This window comes from Notolepis coatsorum, assembly GCF_963971535.1.
Source record: "Notolepis coatsorum genome assembly, chromosome: 4".
Taxonomy (NCBI): domain Eukaryota; kingdom Metazoa; phylum Chordata; class Actinopteri; order Aulopiformes; family Paralepididae; genus Notolepis; species Notolepis coatsorum.
The window spans coordinates 126289207-126301627 of record NC_140168.1 but is presented as its reverse complement, the minus strand read 5'-3'; the positions used below and the strand labels follow the sequence as shown (position 1 = coordinate 126301627).

General features: G+C 46.3%; 1 protein-coding gene across 2 annotated transcripts in view; it reads left to right on the top strand.

Moving 5' to 3' along the window:
• ap1g2 (adaptor related protein complex 1 subunit gamma 2) overlaps positions 1 to 12421 on the top strand; it is a 154603-nt gene that overhangs the window by 47734 nt on the left and 94448 nt on the right. The gene's annotated exons all lie outside the window — the stretch shown is intronic.

Sequence of the window (12421 nt, the reverse complement as noted above, 5' to 3'; positions counted from 1 at the left end):
GAGGAAAACAAAAACAAACCATGTGAACTTTGGAAATTACTCAACAATCAACTAGGCTGCAGTAAAAAACTTAAAACCAGATTCTCAAACATAAACATAAAGACGGACAACACACTCATCACAGACAAGCTAGATGTAGCCAATTACTTAAACATTTTCTTCACAAACATAGCCACAACACTGGTAAACAAACTACCCTCCCACTCAGGGCATTATGGGGTAGAACACATAGTAGCTTACTACAAAAACCTAGGGGTCCGCAAAGACGACTTCAAACTGGAAATGGTAACAACAGATAAGGTACTCAAAAAACTGAGTGCCCTCCAACCTAACAAGGCCACTGGCCATGACAACATCCCCTCCAAATTCCTCAGAGACTCAGCAGCCGCCATCACCCCAGTCATCACACACATAATAAACCTCTCCATAAAACAGGGACATGTCTCCAAGGACTTCAAAATTGCGAGAGTGACCCCTCTGCACAAAAAGGGCAGTAAATTAGACCCAGGCAACTACCGCCCTGTTTCTATTCTTACCTCCATCTCGAAAGTCATGGAAAAAAATTTCTACGAACAGATTGAAAAGTACCTAGCGGAAAAAAATCGAATCTACGAATTCCAATCTGGCTTCAGAACATCCCACTCCACTGACACATGACTTCTCTATTTGAACGACCACATCAAACAAGAGGTGGACGCGGGTAAATACTGCGGCATGGTCATGCTGGACCTACAAAAAGCCTTCGACACTGTCAATCACTCCATTCTGATTGACAAGCCAAAAGCAGTGAGATGGATGCAATCCTACCTAGAGGGGAGAGAACAGATGGTGGAGGTAAACGGTACCCTACCCCCCCCCCCCCCCCCCCCCTCACAGTGAGCTGTGGTGTTCCACAAGGAAGCATACTAGGACCGCTACTGTTCCTAATTTATGCAAATGACATGTCGTCAGCTTGTGACTGCAACTTGTTCTTGTTCGCAGACGACTCAGCCCTGCTGGTCTCTGACAAGAACAAGTTACAGGTTGAAAAAAAACTCAGCTCGGAACTAGGCAAAATCTGCATATGGCTCGCTGATAACAAACTATCATTACACATGGGCAAAACAGAGTCCATTCTCTTCGGTTCAAATAACAAACTCAGCAAGACCGACGGCTTCTCAGTTACAGTGGGTGACAATATTGTCACAAGGAAAGATGAAATTACCTACCTGGGCTCCATCCTAGAGGCTAATCTTTCCTGTGACAAAATGGCATCCAATGTAATAAAAAAAGTCAACCAACTAACTCGATTCTTGTACCGGATCTCCTCTCTGGTAAACAAGAACACCCTGAAGACTCTGGCAGGAGCACTCATACAAGGGTACTACGACTATGCTTGCACCTCATGGTACCAAAGCACCTCAAAGGCGCTAAAAACTAAATTACAAATATCTCAAAACAAACTGGTCAGACTACTGCTTGACCTTACTCCTAGAACCCACCTCACCCCTGCACACTTTGACAACCTAGGATGGCTTAGAGTAGACGACAGAGTACAGCAACTTGCAATGGGCCTGGTCTACAAGATACACTACATGACCAAGGTACCCATGTACATGTCAAAATACTTCCCAAAGGTCAGTGAATACCACGATCACAACACCAGAGGGAGCTCCACAAATCATGTTAAACCCAGATTCGGCTCAAACAAGGGACTAAACACGTTTCGCAATTATGCCACATCAATGTGGAACGCCCTACCCAAAGCTGTAAAGGAATGTGAATCACTACCCACTTTCAAAAACACTCAAAGAACACCTACGGGAGACTGCAATTCGAAACTGGCCCATGTAAATGTCCTAACCCAACCCCCTCCAATGTACAGTAAATGACCAAGTATGGTTGTCAATATTCCAATGTACAGTTTTGCTTGTACAGTTGTACAGTGTACTCCTCCTGCCCAACCCCCCCCCCCACCCCACCCACCGAACCACCTCCAATGTACAGCCCCCACCCACCCCACCTACCCAACCTCCCCCAATGTACAGTTTTTACGTCAAATGTATATACTCTTTTCTGGACTATTTTTGTATTACAAACGGTACTGTATTTGCAAATCTGGTATGTCATAAATGTATAGATGTAGCAGTACTGTATATCTGTATGTCATGTATGTCATATATGTCCTGATTAATTGAAAATGGGGGACCCTGATGTAAACAAGACGAAAGTCTTTCTCTGGTCTGCATCCCCTTAACAATTGTGTGTATTGAGCTGTACTGTATTGTACCCATTCTGCAATCTGTTAATAAAGTTTTCAATCAATCAATCAATCCAATATCCCTTATCTGTCTCTAATGATATAAACACATAGATCATCCAATATCCCTTATCTGTCTCTAATGATATAAACACATAGATCATCCAATATCGCTTATCTGTCTCTAATGATATAAACACATTAGTGGTGGAACGGTACGCATTCGAACCGTACATTGTTCGATACGACCTCCGCAGTTCGGGGCATGTGTGTATGTTCGGTTATAATGTTAGCCGCAAGCTAGGCTAACGTTACGTTAGCCGCAAGCTAACTAGAGTTAGCGCGAGCTAACTATTGTTAGCCGCGAGCTAACCGTGGAGTCACTTCGCTGTGTTCCATTAGTTCCATTAGTGGGGAAGGGGGGGTATATTGACGAGGCTTGACAACAGAGGTTCAAAGATAACTTCACATTTATTGGCTGTTGGTTTATATTATATCATCAGGGTTTCTTCTTCCAACGCAGTGTTACTGTTGACTATTTACTTCCTCGTGTGACGTCACTTCAAATACGGCTACCAGGCAAAAGCGAGTCGATTAGGTACCATGCAGTGAAAAGCGGAAAAGAGAATACTTCATAATGTTTCATGCAATTAAAAAGTAAATATATATTTAGTACACATGATTTATTTATTTTAAATAACACAGTGACTTTTCCTTTTTGATAAGAAAGTCTAGTGCTGGTTTATTCATACTTTATGTTGATGGCCTTTGTCTATAATGTGGCCACAAAAAAGGAAAAGGTTTAATTATGTTGTTTGTTTGCACTAAGTTAATACTTTGACAAATGTTGCCTATATTTATAACTTTTTTTTTACCAAATAAATGAGAAGCATGTTTAAATCAGCAATGCCTCCCCTCTCTCTCCTAGCTCTAACCGTCACTGTCAAAATAATGTGCCTGATGTCAAACTGCCTCATTCTTTCAGTTTTTGCATGACTATGTCCTTGAGAATTAGTGGTCTGCAAGGGCCTTGAAATAAAGCCTGAGCCCTGCCCGAGCCCATGAACTTCAGGCCCTGCCCGAAAATAAGCCTGACTGTAAATAATATTTTAAGCCCTAGCCCGCATGAAAACCCGAAAAAAATTATTATTATTATTATTATTAAAATATAATTTTTTTTGTATTTGTTTTAAATATTGAAAACACGGTTTTATATGAACGTAATAAATAAACAAAACTAAGAAGCATTTACATAGCCTGTTTCGCAATGCCGTCTCTCCCAGTGCTCGCTTATATAGACTGACTCACACATCAGCCTCAAAACGTATTGAAGGCTATAGAATCTTCTTTGACACACACACACACGACACACAATAGCCTACTCAGTCAAACAAACAAACAGAAAACAGAAATCAGATTTCGAGCAGAGCAACAAAACAGGTAGCGAGTCGCGACCCAGCAAATAATAAACATATCACTCACCACGACGTCAGCAACGCGGTGAACACCGTTAACAAAACCGGCTACATACATCCCAAGAACAAATTAAAACGTTCGCCAACTGGCTATATTCCAACACAACCAATCGAGTTGAACTTGTCCCCTGAGTTCTTCTCCCTGCGCGCTGCAGTAATTACATCCAAATGTTTCTCTGGCGCAAAAGAGAAAGCGTTAGGTTATGTAGATAACCAAGTTCTGTTAGTTATGGTGCGCTCAGCACCAGTTGCATATATCTCGCTTCAGCATATATACACTGAATAATTTCACAAATGTACCTTTAAAATGCCAGCATTCATCTGGCCACACCCCCATCCGCTTACCTATATAAGCAGGGATGGTGCCACACACTCATCTCCTTCCCAACAAATTTCATCACAATGAAAAATCAAGGGCCGCAGCGGCGTCCTGGTGCTGAGCGCACCATAACTAACAGAACTTGGTTATCTACATAACCTAACGTTCTGTTCCGTTATGGCTTCGCTCAGCACCAGTTGCATAACAGGAGCTGAGCGGGAGCCATAGCTCGACAAATACACCCCGCTGAGGCCCCCCACAGCCATCAGATCAGGGAGGGCCGAGCCCCCCCGACCCACCCTAATGGAGGGCACCCCCCCTATTGGTGGCTTCACGGGAGGGCAACGGACCCGACCGTGCGAAGAGGCACTCAAGCAACTCAACGCACAGGGTGAGCAGAGCGTGGCTTGACCCCACGACTACACACACGCACAACCCGCATGCCACCCGGGAACGAACGGAGGAAACAACCTCGTTACTGCCCCCAGAATCACGGGGTCAAGGGCAAACCCAACCCCGTGGCAAGGCCGTAGCAGCGGAGCGCGAAGGAAGACCCAGACCCACCAAAAGGGCTGGACTCCCTGGAATGGGGGCCCGGAGAAGTCCATGATGCCAGCATCAAGACCCCACCAGGTGGGCACGTAGTGCCCCGCCCCCCACATCGCCAGCGTATTCGGACAAAGGCCCCTCATTAAAGCTTACTGCACCTGGTATTCCCAGGCGGTCTCCCATCCAAGTACTAACCAGGCGCGAACCTGCTTAGCTTCCGAGATCGGACGAGATCGGGCGTGTTCAGGTTGGTATGGCCGTAAGCCGAGCGGGCCCTGTCCCCCCAATAGTACACCGCCTGGCACACTGACCCTGCAGAACAGGCAGTCAGCATGGCCGTAAGCACACAAAAAAGGTTAACCAACGGAAGCAGGCAGCGCACCGGGGAAAAACCAGGCAACAGGCTGTTAACCCTAGCCTGGAGACTGCGGACGAGACAGGCGCCAGAGGGGACAGCTGAACACAGCCGCCCCGGCGGAAGGGGCGTATGCTGGCGTTGTTGCATGACCAAGCCTCCATTTAAAAACCCCCACCCAGAGGGGTTGAGGCCGAGAAGGCTGACACGACTGGCAGACGTCATGAACGTGCAGGGGCACCCTCAACCGGTGAACCCGAGAGTTGACACTGCTCCAACACACCAGGGAATCAACCACCTTGGCGTTACCCAATGCGGTGGTTGTTCCTATAACCCCTCAAGAAAAAACTCCAAAACACACCGGTTATACACCGGCTATACCGCAGTACAAGTGTTTCAGTTTTCAAAAAAGGGTTAACCCAGGCCTACGGGTCGACGAAACATTACTTCGGACCGGGCCTGGCGGTACGGGAAGCACAGGGTCACCAGAGGAAGTCAAAAACCACCCCCACAGGCCCCTCTTCGCCATGCGTGAGAGAGGAGCGAAAAAGAATGGAGAACCAGCCCCTAAGCACACCGTACTTGGTATTCCCAGGCGGTCTCCCAACCAAGTACTAACCAGGACCAACCTGTGTAGCGGCCGAGATCCGACGAGATCGAGCGTGCACAGGATGGCATGGCCGTAAGCCATTACGACAGTGCTGAGTAAAAACGTACCCAACCAGGGTCTCCATAGCGCTTAACCCTGTGACACCCGGACCGACCTGGCATTTTTCCCCCTGAAAAAAGCCCAAGTCCCTCAGGGTACCAGAACAGCAGATCTGCATCCCCGGCGGACAACGGGTTCAACTGATCCGGACCAGCGTGACCAGAACCAGTCCCGTGCCCTAACCACGCCGACATGCCTACTCCAGGAGAAAGGGCAGATATGCGTGTCGATCTTAACATGAAAAGAAGGCGCCACCCAGACGTTCGGGCGAACCGCGCCTGGTGGCCCACCCCAAGGGCGTGAGACCCCTCTACATACGTTCAGATCCATTCCGTCATCATCCCCCAGACATGAACGAGAATCCGTCGAAAACCAACCCAGGTCGTGGGATTTGGTCGTCGGAAGAGGAAAAACCCCCATCTCAGTTGCTTTATAAAAACGCCGTTTTAACCACAAGCAACCAAGGCGCGCCAGTCAGTCGCCTGTTTACAGCAAGCTAGCACTATACGTGCGTCGGGACACACCCCCATCAATGAACAGGCTATTTAGACCTGTCATTGAATCCCCAAGGCGCCCAGGGGAACGACAAGAGGGGTGTGACACTCCCTAACTCCAACACTTTTTGAATAGAAAAGAAGGAAGCATCAACAGTATGTATCCCAGTCTACACAGCCGGGGGTAAAACATTTTCACATTTTTACATCCCACCACCCTCCCATAGGAAGGAGACGGGGATCCCCAGAGAGACTTCCCACGCGAGCTGTACAGATTGAAAAGAATATATTGCACCTCGAGCCATGTAAAAAAAAAATTTTTTTAGGGCTCTCCGGGGAAGAGGCACTGAACCCATACACACTCAATAATCGAATTGAATCGAATACATATACAATAGAATAGGACCCTTCTAGAGGGTCCACTCACTTTGACAATCTGAGGAGGAAGGCTCTGTACTCTGATGGAGGCTCCCTCACATGGAAGAAGGAGTCCGAACTCACAGAAGGCCCGAATAGGCGCTTGGTGAGGAGGAGCCCTGACCACCCCCTGAAACAGATCCATCACATGGACCTGAACAGCACACGGAAGTCCTACCAACAGAGACGTGCACGGTGACGTACTCTATGGTGGGGGAATTCCTGCGGTGCACACGCCCAATATACCAAGCCGTGGGACCAGGAAACTCCCTCCCCCCCCCCCCCCCGTAACGTGCCGAACCGCCACGTGACGGGAACCTTGAAGGACAGGGGGTGTACCCCTGACCGACAGAAACGAGGAGGAGAGGAAAGGTTACCAGTTCACCCCTTTACGACCCCACACCCATGATACGATGTAATGACAAAAAGAAAACATGACACAGTCATAGTCAGCTCTATGAAGCGTTTGACAGCTCCACACAGCGCATGAGCTAACCTGCTATCTGATTTTTACTAAGGAAAAAACACAGAATAGAGAGGGCTCTAAGAGCCCCGGTCCAACATACACATGTGCTTCTGTGGCCAGTCCAACCCAGTTGTAGGTCACATGACACACACAACCCATCATCACCTACAAAAAATGGCAAAAACACTCTACAGAGGAACGCCGTTTTTCATAATGAGAGAATACATAATTCTCGATTAGTAGCGGCCACAGGCCTTGCTAAGCACACACGAGAGCGACCAAACAATCTTTTCTTCTAGGAAAATAAAGTTTCTCCAGCAGTTTTAGCACAACCTCAGCAATCAAGCTAAGGGTTACATCGCATCCCTACCACACAAAAGACACAATTTAGTGCACAACATGTCTGATAGGAGGATGAAAAAGTCCCCAGGGAACCGGGGGGAAACACAATCCTCTTATTTTACCCTTAATACGGCCAGTTAAAACAGGAAACCTGTTAATATGTGAACACACTGTTCATTGTCATCACAGGCTGAGAAAAGAACATTCTTTTACTCACTTGTCACTAAGCATAGCTTCATAGGTTAGTTACCTTAGTTGTGAGTACACGGTACATAACAACACACATGATGTTTCTCACACAACAACCAGATCATTTTCACATCTGTAACAACCCGATTTGCACGGAGAAGCCAACTGCCAGTGACAAGACAGTTCACACACAACTCGCGTCGTATCCTAAATGCATTGCAGCAACACACGTTTTGGGAAAACATTGTCATTCACAAAACATTTAGAAAAGTAAAACCAGAAGACGTGTTATAAGGTCTGGTCAACCTTGTCCTACCCGGAACGTAGATCAGCGAAGTGCAGACTCAAGAAAGACCCCGTAGACAACACAGCCGATCCTGTGTTGCTCGAACTGGGCAGCGTCGTCGCTCCAACCAGTCGCTACAGTCCTCTTTGTCGACGCAATCCCCGTCCAGGCCCAGGGCAGGGTCGACGAACATCCCCTGTCAAGGATGACGTCGTAGTCAAGAGTGTAAAACATGTTAAAATCAAAGCACGTTCAACAGAGTAGCATTAAGCTAACGGCCGCTACAACCGTTCGGGCGCTACTGCCCCTGCTCGCGAGACGCCGAGCTAACGGCGCACGCGACCAGAAGCGAACTCGTGGCGGCGCGCGAGGAGCTAAAGCTACCCCGCGCCAGGCCTAGGCCTATAGCAGCAAGCTAACGTTACCTAGCGATCACGACATGCTAGCGCCGCAGCTAACAGCTGACAGGCTAACAGTAGGCCCAACCTAAGTAGGCCATGCAGCGATCCCAGCAGGCTAACGCAGCAGCTAACAGCTGACTGGCTAACCGTAAGCTAAGCAGCCATCACCTGAACATGTATACAATGACATAACACTCACCCAGACAGGCCGCCGTTCTGAACCTCTCCTCACTTTTTAAGAGAAAAGAGAAACAAGATGTCAACACTGCTTTACAACGGTGATTTTACCAACACCCGACGGAATCAGCACAATAACAAACTGGCCTGTGTAGCTGACTTGAACATGGATCTGCCGCTATCGCACATCCATGCACATATCTCCTCGTGAAGGAATACTCTCATTTGGATATGAAAGAAGGGGCTTAACACGGGACAGAGAGAAATCCACTCGTCCAGAAAACACAGGGATCACCAGTGTTAATGGTCGCGGCCCACTAGTTAAACTAAAATGGCTTCAGACCAAGGTCTTCCGTCGTCTAGGAGACTGAACAAAGGACCCTAGCCTGGGCCCGGTTTCCATAAACATTGTCAATTAGTCCCCATAGCACTAACAGACAAGTGGAGCCTGCCAGCAAAACACTACTCACCCAACCTGGAACGCACCGCCTCTCACAACAGCGGCGCGCCACTACAGTCCCTGCACCGCCGGAGGGTTTCACTCCGTCCAGCCACATCCAAGAAGACTGTATCTGGGAGGTATGTAGCGGCGTGAACCCCCAATACGAAACCGGTGGAGTTTGTGGAATGATCACCATCTTCCAGACACTCCAGTACGAAGACAATATCGCCGTATTTTCTCGTTTTAAAATAGTGAGAGAGAAAATAAAGATATGATGTCAACGTATTCTCCTTATTCTTCCTTTCCTTAGAGCAATATTTTTCTCCACGTCAAGTGGGCATATAGCAACACGTTGCTTGTGATGAAATTTGAGAAGGAGATGAGTGTGTGGCACCATCCCTGCTTATATAGGTAAGCGGATGGGGGTGTGGCCAGATGAATGCTGGCATTTTAAAGGTACATTTGTGAAATTATTCAGTGTATATATGCTGAAGCGAGATATATGCAACTGGTGCTGAGCGAAGCCATAACGGAACAGAACGAATCTTAAAACGAAGGTTATCATATAACCCTAGTTATATGGGAAAAAAAATAAAAAAAAAAACGGCGGTGCCCGGGCCCGGCCGAGCCCGAATTATTTATAAAAAAAAAAGCCCTACCCAGCCCGAACCGTTCCACCCCTAAAACACATAGATCATCCAATATCCCTTATCTGTCTCTAATGATATAAACACATAGATCATCCAATATCCCTTATCTGTCTCTAATGATATAAACACATAGATCATCCAATATTCATTCTGTCTCTAATGCCTCTGCCTGGGTCTGCTACAATAAGTCAGAAAACTGTCTGTTATTGAAGCAAACCCAGGCAGAGGCGCGCTTCAATAAGTCAGAAAACTCACAGAAGAAAACTATTTGTTTGGTGAAGAAAGAAGGTTGGAAAACGCTGTGATCGCAAAAAGGAATCGATAAACCACGGCGTTGGAAAGGAAGGAATCCATTAACCACGGCGTTGGAAAGGAACCACCCATACAGCGATTCAGTGAATCATCCCGAAAACATCAATGGAATGTTCGTGAGTAATAAAGCTCTGGTGAGAGTATCAATGAACTACGTACGTTGCGCACACACATGGCGCTGTGGGATATAATTAAACGGTTGTGTTACAAATTGGCGAATAAACATAAACTAAGATGTCGGATACTGAAATAGATAACATGAATTTGACGGCGCGGAAAATGAACTGAGACAATTACGAGGAACACGTAGAGGGAAGCTTGCAGCTTGCACCCGAAAATCAAATGAGATCAGACAAATGGTGCTATTAAAAGATGAAGAAGGAGTAAAATCGCACCTGGCATTATTTAATAATGCACTCAGTGATTTTAAGATCGCAAATGAGTCTGTACAATTGTATTTAATGGATGATGGTGGAGATGATAAAACACAATGGTATGAACCAAAGATGAATGTATTTAATGCATTTATTAATGAGACTGATTGATTGATTGATTGATTGAAAACTTTATTAACAGATTGCAGAATGGGTACAATACAGTACAGCTCAATACACACAATTGTTAAGGGGATGCAGACCAGAGAAAGACTTTCGTCTTGTTTACATCAGGGTCCCCCATTTTCAATTCATCAGGACATATATGACATACATGACATACAGATAGTCAGTACTGCTACATCTATACATTTATGACATACCAGATTTGCAAATACAGTACTGTTTGTGATACAGAAGGAGTCAAGAAAAGGGAGTATATACATTTGACGTAGAAACTGTACATTGGAGGAGGTTGGGTGGGGTTGTGTGGGGGGGGTTGGGTACATTGGGATATTGTCAACCATACTGGGTAATTTACATTGGAGGTGGTTGGGGGGGGGGGGGGGGGAGAAACACTGTATAAACAAGCAAAACTGTACATTGAGGGGGGGGGGGGACACTGTACAAACAAGCAAAATTGTACATTGGACTATTGACAAAACCATACTAGGTAAATGACTGTACATTGGAGGGGGTTGGGTTAGGACATTTACAGGGGCCAGTGTTGAATTGCAGTCTCCCGTAGGTGTCCCTTGAGAGTGGTTTTGAAAGTGGGTAGTGATCCACATTCCTTTACAGCTTTGGGTAGGGCGTTCCACATTGATGTGGCATAATTGCGAAACGTGTTTAGTCCCTTATTTGAGCCGAATCTGGGTTTAACATGATTTGTGGCGCTCCCTCTGGTGTTGTGATCGTGGTATTCACTGACCTTTGGGAAGTATTTTGACATGTACATGGGTACCTTGGTCGTGTAGTGTATCTTGTAGACCAGGCCCATTGCAAGTTGCTGTACTCTGTAGAGCTGCCGCGGTATTGATGTTTTCCTTACCGCACAGATTTGCAAAATATTTCCTACCGCCGCGGTTATTACCGCACGCACAAAAAAAAAAGTTTGAATGCATTTTTTTTTTTAGTAGTAGTCTACTCTTTATAGCATATAGCCTGCCTCTAGTCTAAATGTCTATCTTTAGAGGATGACTTTGCAGCATGAATAATGTTTGGGATTCGGCAAGCACGCATTAGTTATTGAAAGTGAAACACGGATTTGAAGTTTCCCCTCTGGTCGTGCGCAGTTCACTCGGTGTCGCGGGCAGGGGTGGTTACCCCTAACCCCCCCGACCCTTTCTTATTATTATTACTATAAAGTTACTACTTTATAATAAAGGCATTCGTTTTGTGGCATTAACATTATATAGTTATACGTTCAATAACATCAGCGTATTTACCAGACAATAGCAAGGCAAGCAATACTCTATTCATATCTCAGTTCCTTTCTTTGCTCAGAGCGTGCTGAGTTGTCCCATTCTGCGGTCTGTTAATAAAGTTTTCAATCAGACAAGTGTATAGAACGAAGGGCTTTTATTATAACATTCGTTGCAGACAGTAAAATCATTATGTCTCGTTTAGTACTCCTTAGGAGCGATGGTAGTCCACTCCGGCGGAGAGTTAAAGCTAACGTTATTAGCCGTGTTGTGATGAGCTGACATTCAGGAAGTAAAAACCTAATACGCGCTTGCCGATTGGTGGTAACACACTGCATGACGCTACAACGTGTGACGCGTCTCTCTTCTGACCAATCAGTGGTCTGCAATGTTTCACGTGACTTTTCTGGTACCCAATAGGGTCGCTTGGAACGTCGATAGAGGAGTAGGGTATATCTGCAGAGCCGCAAGCCCAACGAGAGGAGGGTAATTTATTATTATTATTATAAAAAACAGCGGTGACGCGGTATTCAGCCTACTCTGCGGTGGCCGTGATGTAACAGCGATACCGCGGTAATCGCGGCAGCTCTACTCTGTCGTCTACTCTAAGCCATCCTAGGTTGTCAAAGTGGGCAGGGGTGAGGTGGGTTCTAGGAGTAAGGTCAAGCAGTAGTCTGACCAGTTTGTTTTGAGATGTTTGTAATTTTGTTTTTAGCGCCTTTGAGGTGCTTTGGTACCATGAGGTGCAAGCATAGTCGTAGTACCCTTGAATGAGTGCTCCTGCCAGAGTCTTCAGGGTAT